Source organism: Onthophagus taurus, unplaced genomic scaffold (genome assembly GCF_036711975.1).
Source record: "Onthophagus taurus isolate NC unplaced genomic scaffold, IU_Otau_3.0 ScKx7SY_20, whole genome shotgun sequence".
NCBI lineage: Eukaryota > Metazoa > Arthropoda > Insecta > Coleoptera > Scarabaeidae > Onthophagus > Onthophagus taurus.
Window position 1 is genome coordinate 1 of NW_027248945.1, and position 15,767 is coordinate 15,767.

The window sequence follows — 15,767 nt, forward strand, 5'->3', positions numbered from 1 at the left end:
GATCGACGCTAGTGCGGGTTCTCACCAAAATATGTTCCAAACAACTGGAGGAGCCGTTAAAAACCCTCGTGGGAAGATTTATAAATGAGTTAAACCCTTTAGAATGAAAAGTGTTAAGATAGTCGCACGAATCTCTACTACACTTAAGGACATCAATATTCATGTCCCCAACTACCATCTCAACTTTTGCGTTACAGATCTCATCAATATAAAGGTCCAGAGCAGAAACAAATTGTTCATTAGGAAAATTAGGGGATCTATAGACGCCCGTTAAACCTATTCCAACAGAGTTAAAAACTACCACAACTCTAATAAAGCAAAAATTATTATATCTATGTATCGATACATTATGTGGAAGATCGTCAGATACCAGCATAACAACTCCGTCATTTTGATTATAATGTGAGCCGTTGTAATGAGTGGTGTATCCATTGACGCCCAACAGCTCCGGACAATCAATCTGCCAGGTTTCGGAACATATCACTACATGAAATTTGTGTTTTGCCGCGGACATCAGTACTAAGAGCTCATCAATATTTTTTTCCAAACTACGAATGTTAGTATGAATTACATTAAATTCCCTACCCGTATTGGAAATACAATAAATTCAGATCATGTAAATCATTGGCTATTAGTGTCTGCTCATTTAAGCTATCTAAATTAAATAGATAATTTTGAGCCATATGATAAAAAGAAAAAAAAACAAAATATCAATAATTAAACAAAAAAAAATCAATTCAATTCTAAGCGTAAGCAAAATATTTTAAAAGTTAATAAAAAACAAACGAAAATATTTTATTCATTGTTAAGCTTTTACCACACTCCCAGCATAGCCTATCGAGTCGGTTCTTCATATCCTCCGTCCACGTGATCATCATAGCCAGGAGAAAACAATTTCCTATCTAAATCTTCTCTGTTGAAAATTCTTATAACGGGGGAGTCTTCGTTTTTCCTCACATTAATTTTGGAGTTACGAAACCATACAAACTTGTTTTCCAAAATAAATCCTTTATTTCACGATTTAAATTCTCATCTATGTATACAACGTCTCCAATCCTTTGCTTAGCAAATTTAGTAGAATTGGCCTGAGTTACAATCTCTTTTTTGATAAAAATAAATCTCTCATTTTTCTAGTTGTAAACTGGACAATGATAGGAGCCGATTTCAATCCTTTTCTAGACAAACGGTGGGTAATGTCAACATCGACCGGGGATAAGCTTACTTTTAACTCTTCCGCAATTTTCATCACTATCCCATGACAATCTTCATCGCGAACATGAGTGACACCATGAAGTTCAATATTCCTATTTCTGCTGTATTGATCCTGTAGATTTATTTTATCCTGTAGGCGAGATATTTGTTCATTTTTCTTTATGTTATCATTTGTAATTTCAGAAAGCTTCTCTTTTAAGTTATTGTTGTCCTCATTTGTTGCAATAATTTGATTTAGTATATTGTTGTACTGTTTATTGATTTCTTCAAAACGCGTATGGAAATCGCTAAGTAGATGATCGAGGTTTTCTATTTTGTTGAAACGCGTAGATAAATTGCAAATGAAGTTCTTCACTTCGTTTACATCTGCTATTGTTGCAGGCAAAGCGGTATCGGAAGTGAGGGAGTTCGTAGGTGTATTATTTTGTTTTGAACGTGTTCCCAGGCATAAGTAGCTCTTCCAAGCAACTTTCAACTTACGGAAAGAATTTTCATTAATTAAGCAGGAGAAGTGGAAACCTGAACCACATTTACAGCATTTCGCGCAATCCGCATCATAAATATCGTCTTTACATTTTAGACACTGCATCTTTATATTTTTAAATTGTCAGTTTTCAGATGTAAATAAAGAACCACAACAGGTATGGCAAGTTGTGACGACACTCGAGGCGTCCGCAGGGAGATAAGGCAAACTCAACCTTATGCACTACGCTTGTAAAACTTCATCGACTGTTAAATACGCAAATTTCTTGTAATTCTATTTGATTTTTCATCAAACCGCAGATGCAGCATCACTCAAAACCAATTAAGCACCTCAGTAATTAACAAGACAGTAAATGAAAACCACACACTAAGATAAATTAGATGCTATTCAGGCTGCATCCCGAACTAAATTTAAATAATGGGGAATAATTTTGTAAAACTTATGCCAAAGTTGTAAGTATTTTTTTTTAGATTATGTCTTAGCGTTTTAGCCAAAGATAGATAGATAGCCATTTATTGTCACCAACAAAAGAAACAACTCTTATAAACTTTTTACAATTTAACAAATCAAAATCAAAATTTAAGAGAACAAAATCGAAACTTACCAGAACAAAATCAAAATTTAAGAAATCAAAATCATACTTTAGCAAATTAATATCAAAAATCAAAAATTTAACAAATTAAAATTTCATCTTCGCTCTTTTTTTGTTTTGGTGACTTTTTCGGTGTTAACCTTGGCATTTCCATAATGGGACTGAGTTCGTATGCTCTTGATATTAGTCTCCCTCATTCTCTTCCATTCTTGTCGGTCCCAAGCTACCCTGTGCCATGTTACTCCTCCACAACTCCTCTTAAACTCATCTTCTCAGCTGGCAGTTGGTCTTCCTTTTCTTCTCTTTTTGTATATTGGGTACCATTCTAAGATTTTATTGGTCCATCTCTCATCTTGTACTCTGATAATATGACCCGCCCAATTCCACTTTCGATCCAATACTATTCTTCCAATATCCTCGATGTTTGACTTTTCCCTTATCCATTCTTTTGATTTTTTTATCTTTCTTCGTAATGCCAATCATCCTTCTATGCATTGCCCTTGCTGTTATCCTAATCTTTTTAATTATTTTGTTTGTTAATATCCACGTCTCGCATCCATAAATCATGACAGGGAGGACAGACATTTCCCACAATCTTTTCTTTTTCTCTATTTCTATGTTTGATTTCCATATATTTTTGTATTTGTTAAACATTTGCCATCCCGTTTCCATTCTCCGTGTTATTTCTTCTCCTGTGTTTTTAGTTGTAATCTTTTGTCCTAGATATACGAAATGCTCTACTTTGTCGATTTCCTTTCCATTAACAATTATTTTATTTTTTTGTTCACAATTTACGTACATTGCTTTTGTCTTGCTCATATTTATCTCCAGACCAGTTTGCTTCCCTCTTCTCGATATTGTTTCCAGCATTTTCCTTACTTCTGTTTCGTTTTTTCCTATAAGTAATATGTCATCTGCAAACTTTAGCCTGTTCAACCATTGCCCATTTATTCTTATTCCCAGGTCTTTCCATTCTTCTTCTACGAACATTGTTTCCAATACTGCATTGAATAGTTTTGCAGAAGTCACATCACCTTGCTTCAGTCCATTTCCTAGAGTTATCGTCCTTTTATTATTGTTCATTTCGATGTTTAGTTTTGAGTTTTTGTATATAGAGTTTAATATATGAATTTAATATACGTATATATAGTTTAATATACTGATCTTCGATACCAGACGTTTGTATGACCTGTAATGGTCATAGCAGCTGAAGAAGATAATATCTGTATCCTTTTAGCCAAAGATTTAAGTTAAAAATTAGAGTTTTCAGAGAAGTCGCCAATGGTTTGTTCCGAAATTGTATTTCTCATAGACTTTTACACTAGGAGTTAAAAAAATGGAAAACTGTTAAATTAAAACTAAATAAAACTATATTAAATTTGATGTCCCATCTTCTTGAAATATGTTTTTACATATGTTTCTAGACAACCGACAATGAAAAATACGAATCAGTTTTATAGTCTCAGAATTAAATTTTTAATCTGTTAGAGTATCTATGGCTAACTTTTCTAATTATTCTTTTTTAAGATAACGTGTGAGAGGAAGTCCCAAATAGAACATGTGAAAAGTGCAAAACATATACAAAAATGTGACAGAAATAGATTGATAACAACTATAAGAAAGGTATATGTTTGCATATTTCCACATATTTTTGCATATTTTGAATAAAAAGCTTGCATATTTATGCGCATATTTCCTATAATTTGACTGCATAAAAATCCGAGCTCTAATCATTAGCAAGTCGCCGTTGGCCGAGTCGTATCAAGTGGAAAGATTGAGTCAACATAGGTAGTATGAAATTTCTAGCATAATATTCCACGAATAAATCACATTGAGGATTCCATACAACAGTGCAATAATTCAAAATGTTAAATACGTACGTATAATAGAGAGTCATTAATGAACTAGTGTCGGTAAAATCAGCAGCCGATCTCATGACGAAACCAAGCATACGAAAAGCCTTGCCAATGTCGATTCGGTAATCGACATGCTCACTGAATAATAGCTTGCTATCAAGTGTCACGCCCAAATCTCTTATAGAAGTAACCCTGTTCAACAACTTCCCTCCAACGATGTAGTCAAAGCGTATAGGACCAGGCTTTTTTGTAAAAGTAATTGTAAAGTATTTACTATAATTTATGGTGATGAAGTTTGTACAACAATATTGAGCAAGTTCATATAGATCTCGCTGAAGAGCAGAACGATCTCTTGGATTAGACACGCGGCAGAAGATCTTTAGATCATCTGCATACATTAAACAGTTAGCGTGTTTAAAACACTTAAATATGTCATTAATATAAATATTAAAAAGCAAAGGTCCAAGAACGCTTCCCTGAGGGACCCCGGATGGGACTGACAACGTCTGCGAGGAAAAACCTCTAACTCTGACCGACTGCGTTCTATTAGCCACGTAGGAAGTGTAATAATTCGGGAATTATTTAATGGTTTTGGGAATATACCATACGAATTATATATTCCTAGCGTGCAACCTTTTTCTTTTAAGATTCCAAAGGTCATGTCTCGCGTTTAGGACCGACGCACTATGGGCAATTTGAATCGTTTGCTGATCATAAATGGGTTTTTCGAAAGTCGAAATTTATTTCTTTTTTCAATTGAATCCTATAGTAGAAATGTCAGATTTTATTAATTAACATAAGTTTTATTTTTATATGACGTATTTAAGTAAAAAAAAAATTATCAAAGTTTATATATCTCTGATTTCACACGTATTTCGATTACTTTTGTAGTGATTTTTAACGACTGCTAATATAAAGTTTTAGTGTGAAACATATATAACGTCATATCTTCCCGAAAAGGTTGTTCAATGGAGAACCTAATTCAGGTACCAATAAATAATTTCATCGTTGTATTTTAACAATAAACGCGGGATTATCCGATGCCATCAATTTCGAGATTTCTTTAGCTAGAGTTTTAGCAGTTAGCGATGGTCTAAAATATATATAATTTTAAAGACACTTTTTCTTTAAAACACATAAAAAAATTAGCTGCCAACATTTGCCTATTTAGAAGTTATGACCAGAATACTAAGGTCCACGTCACGCACGGAAGTGTTATTTTTGTTTACTGACGACGTACATAGCTTAAATGCAATATGGCTTTTCTTAGGTTAAGTAGCTTAAATTGTCATAATATATCCTAAAGTAACGTCCGATTTTTGTCTTAAGTTTTCTTCCGCCTTATCGTTTGTCATTGTTAAGTACTGTTCTTTTCAGAACATTATTTAAAATTATTAATTCATAAGGTAAGTGCTCTAATATCCGTAAATATTTCTATTTATAGTAATATAGTACTTTTTATGTTTTCTATGGGCAAAAATTAGTTTTTTTCAATACAATATATGCGAAGAAACTATTATAGAAAATGGTTATATTAAGATGCTTAAAACGTGAAGTAGCTCTCGCTTACATTGCGGATCGAAAAAATCTTTCGGGCTTAATTAAATTTTTACGTGAACAGTATCTCCTTTCAGACAATAACATACAGTTAATAATTAATCACGTCAAAAGAAATCTGAATACTGCGATAAATTCGCGTTGGACAGAAGCATCACGTACAAAGAAGATTTTTTTTGCGAAAAACCATGATTGGTTAAACCAGGAGTAAATCTGTATCTTTATCTGTTCTAAATGAAGAATGCGACAAATCTGTTGGTTCCATATCATCTACCTTATGAAGATTCTGTAACATTGCAAAATGAATATGGATTTGATCGCATATACAGTGCGTATATTCAGGGATTACGTCAATGGGAGAAAGTGATGAAGCAAATTTAGTGGAGACTATAAGAGATTTGCAGTGATAAAAAGAAAGCAATTTTAAAACAGATCCACCATAATAAATCACAACCATTGACTGCAGATGAAGCATTAAGCGTTTACATTGATTTAGATTTGACTAAAGCACAATATTTATACCTTAGAAATCTAACCAATGAGAAAAGCTGCTTTTTATTGCCACCTTATCACAACATCCAGGAAAGTAAAAAAAGCTGTTATCCACCTGTTTCTAGCATAGAAATCAGCAATACATATGCAAAGGTAACATCTTTACAAGATTTATTAAATCACACGATTAATAGAATTTTATTAATTGAGTCAGTATATAAGTCTGGATTACAAAAGTTAGTTTTATACAGTAAGTGGGGGTGTGATGGCTCATCTGGACAAAGCGAATACAAGCAAGTACTACCTGAAGAGTCTAATGTGGTATGTGATGCTAATTTGTTCATAGCTTCATTTGTACCTATTAGATTAATTGACGAAGAAAGTGGTAAGGTAGTGTGGCAAAATCCTGTTCCCTCTTCTGTGCGGTTCTGTTGACCAATTTCAATTGAGTTTTCTATAGGGACTCCCGAGAAAACGAAATCCGCTGTGGATGGTATACAAAGTCAAATTGATAGTTTGAGTCCATCGGTATTTACCTATAATTATGTACATATAAAATTGTTTTAACATATTTTAATCCTGTTTTTAAGAGGTGACATTAAATGAAAAATATAAAAGATACATTCTATCAACCAATAATGCAGTTTTTGTATATTTTTTTCTTAAATTGCATAATAATAACAAAACTACAATGCTCTACATTCGACTTTCTCGCGTTTTTATACGATTGAAAAATAAATGTTTGGAAAAATACTTTTAAAAAAGGCACTAAATTCAAAATAATTGTAGAATTTTCTTTATTTTAACTCCTATATGTAAAATTGCATGTGAAGGTGATTTGTTAAGTAAAATACTACTTCCGGTTTCATGATTTCAATGTAATTTTTTATCTATACATTTTTCATATAAAGGCTAATACAAAATTTTAATTTTTTTTTTACTTAGTACCAGTTTATATGAAACAAATGGGTACAGGTTCAGGTAAAGTACTACTTCCGGTTATGTGAGGTGGTAGGAATTTTGTATCTGAAAGTTACTCATTCTTATTCATATTTCTACAATATTTTATCTGATAATCTTTATTTAAAGTGCAAGTTATATGAAAATTTATATGAAACAGTTTCTAAATCTGTTAAAGTAAACTGCTACTTCCGGTCGACAGATTTGTCGCAAAAGTTGGTAGAGATCAACTGTCTTAATTTAATAGCCGTATTCCAAATTTCATCGAAGTAGATGATTGGGTCTTTGAGTTATCGTGTTTACAAACGCACGTATATAGTACATACTGTATACTAACACATACATACAGATGTAATGCTAAAATGGTCAACATAGATTCTAGGACCATCAAATGTAAAGATTTATCAAAACCTCGAAGCGGATTTTTCGTGATTACAATAGTTTGTCTTCATATAGTTCGTATATACGAGGAAATAAAAATAATAATAAATATAGACGTTAGAAATACGTAAAGTTGATGGAACCCATGGTTTGGGATTTATGTGATGACTTTTGGGATTAGATAGTGACGGATGTTATCTTCTGACCCCGCGGTCAAAAATTGTTCCCTTCCCCAAATTCCCTCATTGGCTCAGAAAATTATTGTAAAACATCTGCCCCGTATTTTGAATTGACCCAGGTATCGGGAACATCCAAGCGATAGGAACGCCCCAAGAAGGTTTTTGCACCCCTCCAACACCTGAGGTTACTCAAGAGCTTGTAAGACCTTTTTCAGGACAATCACAATCAATTAGAATCACAACGAACCTAAGAGATTTTTGAGTCGAAACGTCGTCAACGCTCCGTTAGATAGCAACTTAGAATTCGCTTTAACGCCAACTCTAAGTTTCGTCGCATATCGAGAACTGTGACTTAGTTTCAATTGTAAACATTCTTTGCACTTCGGGCATCCGGGTCGTGGCGGTAATTTGTGTTTTTATTGGGGATTTGGTGTAAGTTTGGTATTGAAACCTTCACCTTTGCCAGTTTGCGTTATCACCTATCTGTCAACGAGAATTAGCTGTCGGGGTTAGATTCAGAGATATCTCTTTTTAAGTAAAGTCGGATCGTAAATAAACGTAGGTAGATTTTAAGGTTCATTTTGTTCATTGTCAATTATTTCTTGTTATTTTGTTAATACAGTTTAAGTGTGGTTAGAACACTTGTCTTTTGATTTTCCCTTTTCCCCTTTTCCTGACAGAGCCTTAGTGCAAGAACCCACGGGTCTGAAATGGTGACCGCGCGCTTGTCATTTAGTTTTGATTGATTTGCTGAGATCAATTAGGGGTCTTTCAGACTAAGAGTTAGGAAGCGCGAAATACTGTTTCTGGTGGCAGCGGTATTACCAAAGGTCGAGATCGTTCAGAGGCGGCCTCACCACAGAAGCAAGCCATTGTTGAATGATGTAGGGTAAACCAACATGTTCAATTTTTTGTAGTAAGAGCAGATGATCAACTTTATCAAAAGCTTTACTAAAATCAATGTATACAGAGTCCACCTGGCAGTTGTCATCGAAAGAATGCAAAATGTAATTAGTATATTCGAGAAGATTGGTCTCTACCGAACGACCAGCAAAAAAACCGTGTAGTCGAGGGTCTAAAATATTTTTTATAGTGTAAAAGATAGGCTTGTAAATTAAGCTCTCAAGGACCTTGCCGAAAATGGGTAACAAAGAAATTGGTTTTTGACCAAGCTTCTACAGCCAGATTTAAAAATAAGCACCACAGAGGCCTGCTTCCAGATTAGCGGGAAGATACAGTCTTTCAGAGATCTATTGAACAGGATTGATAACGGTTCACTAAGAGATTCACAACAATTTTTTATTATAATAAGAGGTATACGGTCACCACGTGACCCTCCGGAAGGGTTAACGGCTCTAAGAGCTTTCAAGATCTCAACCTGCTCAAATTGTAGAGGCAGGTCGCAAAAACGTGGGCCACCACAACGGGAGCCATTGCTGCTGCTCGAGGCCCGCGAAGCATTAAATACTGAGCCAAAGTAACGAGAAAAAAGGTCGCAGATATGCGTACCATCGGTAGCAGTGACACCGGCAAACGTAACTTCTACAGCCAAGTCACTTGTCGCGCGCTTACCTCTAACAAATGACCAAAACCTTTTGGGATCATGCCGTATACTGCTCTCAGCATTGACAATAAAATTGCGGTAATCACGATCGACAAGGAACTTTGAGCGAACCCTCAAAAGGGAAAAAGTTAAATAGTCGAACCGATTTCTATACCGCTTCCACTTCTTGTGCATCTTACGTTTTTCACGAATTATTTTTATAGTATCTATCGAGATCCAGTATGGAAAACCGAGCCCGAAGACTCGTTTGCGCGGTACGAATAGTTTAAAAGCGTCAGATAGCACTTCGTGAAAATAAGTAACAGCCTCATCCACGGTTCCACCGCTCAGACAATCCCGCCAGGGCAGTGATTTGATCAAATAATGCCTTTTTAAACTTATATATTGGTTCACTACAGTGGGATAAATTTCTAGGAATTAAGAATTTGCATGATATATCTAGCGTAGTATGAGTACGGTCCTTCGACACCAAAGCATGATCACCCAAATCCACCTCGCAATGAAATATATTACAGGAAAAAACAAGATCAAGAATGCTACCAAAGTCATTACAATGATGATTTAATTGGGATAAACCAGCCAAGGAGACGGAGTCCAAGAACTCTGTAGCTCTAGCAGAAGTTGCCCTGGACGGGACACAGTAACGGCGAACGGGGTCAAAAGAGCACCTGATTTTCGGGATATCGGTGTCGCTCAATTACATCAACTAAGGACCGGGAAAATCGCGAGAGTGCAACATTGTCACACGGCGGAATATAAACACAGCATATGTTAGGCACTGAACCAGCCTAGCCATTAGATAACGCAACATACACTGCTTCAACGTCCGCGAACAAACCCGGTCGTTCCGCACTGGAGATCATTTTCGACACAGCCAACAACACACCACCTCGACGCCGAGCACCCGAATCATCATTCATGTGTCGGTCACGTCTGTAAGTCACATATGAATCGGGAAAATACTCTGCAGATTCAATTCCGGGACAAAGCCAAGTCTCCTTGAGACAGACAACATCCAAATCCGCACTTAGTAGGTTTGTATAGAAAATAGTACCTTTACTGCGTAAGCCGCGTATGTTTTGATAGTAGAGGGAAATAAATTTAGTTGACGCCATTGCGAGTTAGAAAATATCTAAATTGTTTATACATGAAGAGAGCTACTGTAGTTTGCGCAAGTCTCCGTCGGAATTAATCTGGATAACACGGCTACTGTCGTTTTTACGGACAAGAATTTTACAATTGCACGTCCAGACATATTTATAACCATTTTCTTTAGCCGTGGCCCTAGCGGCGCCGAACAGTTTTTTATTCGCTACAGTAAGGTTGTAATAATCTAGAAATAATTCTATTAATGAATTGGTTATTAATTATTATAAGTTTCGATTTAAGTTAAGAGTAATTTGAGACAGGAAATTCGATGTGAGGAAATGGATAGACGGAACATGATACAGTTCGATTGTTAAGCAATCGATAATGTCGCAATAACGACGACGTCCATCGTCGTTATCGCGAGCAATAACCCTAGATTTAATAGGCGGAAATGCTGCTAATTTTCATTGGTTAAAGTTTAGGAACCATAAACCAATAAAATTATTAAAAAATTTAGAAGCGTAAGTGACCAAAAAATTGATAGACAGTTCGTGCGGGATTTTAAGAGTGATCGCTTGGCTCTCCTTAGAGCTCTCCAAATTTTCTACAATCGTGTTTTTCTTAAAAACTATTGCTTTGATCGAAGTTTTGTAAGAGACCTATCGATAGATAATTGATCACTTTACACGAAAATACTGCCCGTTTGACAAAATTAGCAATGGCGTTGACAATATTTTTAAAGAAAGGCTTTTTATTGTAGATAATGTTTAATTTTAAAGAAACTTTGACCCCCTATATCTCGTTAAGGAGGCATTTGCGACCCCATGTATATTAGAACTTTTCATGTTAATTTTTGGTGTACTACCTGCCCTAGAAGTCTGTCAGCGGTTTTTTGAATCACCCTGTATAGGCCATCAATCAAAAATCCCGGACGGGAACCCTTAGGAAGAGAGCGCTTCTTGGCAATGGCAGCGACGAGTAAAGAATCGCGTTTGGTGCGATTGCAGAAACTCACGACGATGTTCTTTGGCCGACTCACATCGCCAATGTGAGGTACTCGATATATAGCATCATTACCATCAGATTTTAACGGAACCCCGAGAAAGCCGCTAATTTTATTTATAACATCGATAATGTTTTCGTTGGCCGCCTCAGGCACGCCCTGTATGTCCAGATTGTTACGTCTGGAATAGTGTTCCAAGTCCGCAACTCTAACCGACAAGGTGTCGACCTGTTTCCTCAATTATACATTATCGGAGGAAAGACTATCAATAACCATGCACTTTTCTTTGAGAAGTTTTTCGAAATCAGATATTTGATCGCTGCAGAATTGAACCGAGGTCATTGGCTCATCATTTTTAGTTTTCATAGATCTAACCTCCGAACGTATCTCGCTAACCATCTCGTAGACAGCCTCGATTGTCGGAGTGGAGGCCATACATCGATTATCGAAGTCATGCGGCAACATAGTTCTCCTACGATTAGATGACGGGCGGCAACTAGGACATTGCCATGACGAACCTGGGGCGGAGAGCGCCGAGACCGCAGCTTTGGAGAGCTACACGCATTTGGCGTGAAACCACAGAGTATACAGAGGCCGGACTCCGGCTAATAAAAGTGGCACTCCTATCTATCCTTGTTTAACTAATGAAAACTTCGTATGGTACTTTCTCTCTCACATAAACTGAATCGATGTAGATGGCGGTAGTGTAGTGGATCGATAAATACGAGCGGGAATTTGAATGCTCGTTTGAATATAAATCTCATTACTCTTTAAAATTTTTTTTAATAACAAGTTCCAAAATATCAAAAATTTTCATCTCAAAACTTGAACAAGTTGTAAGATGAAAACAGTGATTTTTGGAACTTGTTATTAAAAAAACTAATAAAATATAAGTAAATAAAAATGCAAACTTCAGAAGAACAAATCTATGTATATTTATAGACAAATATTTACATTTAATCATTTTCATGCTCATGGGGACGTTTTTGTACAATGGTAAAGCATTTGCTTCAAGGCTAGAGGAAAACCCATTAAAAACTCTAACATACCATAAGTCAAATAAATTTCTAGACAAATTTAGGAATACAAATTGCAGTTGCAAACAACAGATTTAAGACAGCCAGAATAAAAGAATTCTACAAAGCGACTAAAATTAAAAGTATTACAGCGAAAACGAGCAGTAGACAGAATTAATGATAAAATGTTGTTTTACTTATAAAGTAATTATTGTTTTCAAATTAAGAATTTATATAAACTTTAATATTTCTTTTTATTTGTCTCTGTTCGTATCAATTAGAACAATATTTCAGCGACCAGAATAAATTATAACATAGCGACCAAGACGAGAATTAAAACAAAGCAAAAACGAACAATATTTCAGTGAGTAGAATAAAGTAACAGAGCGACCAAGACAAGAATTAAAACAAAACAAAACGGAACAAAATTAAGTCTTGAATGGCATTTGTAGTTAATACTTCTTCAGGCAGACACATTCTGGTGTGCTTAACATATCTCTCAGTGGTTCTAATGTGGTTTTATTTTCATAATTCTTTTTAAGTCTCCGGATCTGTTTCTCTTTCTTCTTTAAAATTCGTCGCAGTGATTTTTCTTTGATTGTTGCACTAGACTGGCTCTTCTTAAATACTGACTCTGTTGTTGCATTTGTAGCGGAGGAAGGTATGGCAGCGTCTTTTGTTATATTTAACTCCTATAAATATACAAAGTGTTATTTTATACACAAATCCGGTCGTTTTTGTTGATAATTTTACAGTGATCATGATTTTATTTACTTAAATATATTTTTTGTTGGTTTGTTGCACTTTTGTTGCATCATCAATAAACATGTATTATTATTATTATTAAATGCCCACCTACATTACAAAGTAAAAAAACCTTCTTCAGTAAAAAGTGATAATGTATTAAAAAATAACAATAACCAGCACAGAAATTAATTAATATTTATTTCTGACAGCTCTCAGCATAATATACATAATTACAATATAGTAAAACTTACTATGACAGAATCCGTTAAATTATCTTGCTCCAGTTCAGGCTGTCTAAGCGATTCACTCGTTACAATGTGTGCTTCCTAAATAAAGAAAATGTCATTAGAACTGTAAATTTAATTCTAAAAGTAAATGGAAGCAATTAGAAGTAAGCAATTAGAATTTACATTCAAGATCACTCTTAAAGGCTTTGCATCTCTTTTTAAGGTCTTATTCAACATAAAGCTTTCCATTGTAAAATGATTGTTGCAAATTCTCATTCGTCTAGAATATGTGTTTTCTGCTGGTACACCAAGACACTCATTCCATGATCGCTGTCTAAAATATCAAAGTAGATTTTCATTTAGTACAAAAAATCTATCTAACTTAAATTTATAAATTTACTTATTGATATTTAATGGAAAAGAAAATAATTTAACCACTTCCTCTACCGAACGTCCTCAAATGTAGCAATTCCTATCCATTACAACTAAATTCTACTATAAAACTCGACTAGGCCTTAAAAACTAACTAATTCTAAGATAACGAACTATGGTAATAAACTAATGAAAACTAAGGTATACAAACAAATAAACTACTAAACAAATCTATGTAATAATCAAACGATAAATAGGCAAAGCTACACAATAATTAAACAAGACACAGATAAAAGATTGATGAAGTAGATACAAATTTTTAAATGGCTGAATAAGCAAGTCACGCAAGTTCTGATAGAACTGGACCAACTGGACGTAGCTCTGGGATTTACATATTTACGACTTGAAATACATGGCGCCATCTATTGCCTTCTTTAAACTCTATGAGTTTACGACTTAAAAATTTTGAAATAAATGGTGCCATCTATTGGTTTCTTTAAATACTACGATAACGCGACCATTGCGCCATCTACATCGATTCAGTTTATGTGAGAGAGAAAGTATCATACGAAGTTTTCATTAGTTGAACAAGGATAGATAGGAGTACCAATTTATTAGCCGGAGTCCGGCCTCTGTATACTCTGTGCGTGAAACCAAACATCGCAGGACACGCAGTCAATTCCCGCTTTATTTCTCCCCACCAGCTGTCCGCAAGACCCGCACTGTTTTGAAGGCATCGGAAAAACTAGTTTTTTATGCGAACAAATTGATACCGACAATAAAATTAAATAATTGGAGATACATGCACTAACGAAAGATATACAACCGGTAAAAAACGAAAGAATGTTATCACGAGCGTGTCAACACTAATTAAACACCACTTCGCAAACTTTTTACCACGAAAAAAATACCATAAAGAACAAACTGCACGAGACGCAACCGGCGAGACGATAGCAACAAACCGCCCAGCAACAAACTTTTTCCTTTATATTTCCACCTACTTCTAGGGCCCATATCTTTGTTATTTAAAAGATAGCGAAAAACTAAGCACACGGTTGGAAAGCTTGGTCGTTTCTCTGTCTTAAACCGCTATTTTCCTCCGCCGATATGTTGATAATAAGAGCAAGAAAAAATAAGAAACGTCACGCTGCCACGAATTTTTGCCGCGGCTAAACCACGCTTGGGTCAATAACTCTCTTATATGACGGGGAGAAAACTCTAGAACTATATTCATCTTATGGGAAATTTTCTGCTCTTTTCAACGGTATGTAACACATCTCAATCACACGTTTGCACAATCGTTTTTCAGCCCAGCAACAAACTTTCCCCTTGTATTTCCGTCTACTTTTCGGTCCAATATTTTCGTTATCTAGAAAAATAGCGAAAAATTTGCAGCCGTTAATAGAAGGAAATTGAACAAATGGTTTACATATTCGAAAAGAGCTAACCTTGGCCTGTCTTATTTCGAGTTTTCATTTACAGACGCCGTCAATATCTGCCGGCGTCTGTAAAAGAAACGCACCTGAAAGACAACCTACAGGTAGCAGAACGCAATCACTTCTTACCCTAACTTTCTTATTTGATGAAGGAAAAATTGGAACAAAGTTTTACCCGAGAAAGAATCCTAACTTCATTTCATGTTGACAGATAATTTTTCATTCACTCTTAATTTATTTAAAACCGTTTAAAAACATATATGTACGAAGGCTTTCACGGCCGATGTTAATAAAACTAAAACTAACACTAGCACTATCACTACAACTAACACTAGACCTAGAACTAGAAACTTCCGGGTTGAAAAAAGGTTTTTTGAAAAAATGTTTGACGTTTCGGGTGCCATGTTGCAATCTTCTTCAGAAAACCAGTTGGAAGCGAACCCGAAAGTTTCTAGTTCTAGGTCTAGTGTTAGTTCTAGTGATAGTGCTAGTGTTAGTTCTAGTTTTAGTTTTACGTTTAGAAACATGTTGAACTGTTCAAAAAGGAAAGATTATTTCATGTTACACCTATTTTATCAGAATCTGGAAGAATTTGAGTGA

At 35.1% G+C, this 15,767-nt stretch overlaps 1 long non-coding RNA gene across 1 annotated transcript; it reads right to left on the reverse strand.

The window, feature by feature from the left end:
• Positions 1–12,329: 12,329 nt before the first annotated feature.
• On the reverse strand, positions 12,330–14,130 carry LOC139432506 (uncharacterized). Its single transcript, XR_011642279.1, has 3 exons — positions 13,760–14,130; positions 13,384–13,693; positions 12,330–13,077 (listed from the first exon to the last, which is right to left on the reverse strand). It is a non-coding gene; the product is annotated as an uncharacterized lncRNA (long non-coding RNA).
• Between the last annotated feature and the right edge of the window lie 1,637 nt (positions 14,131–15,767).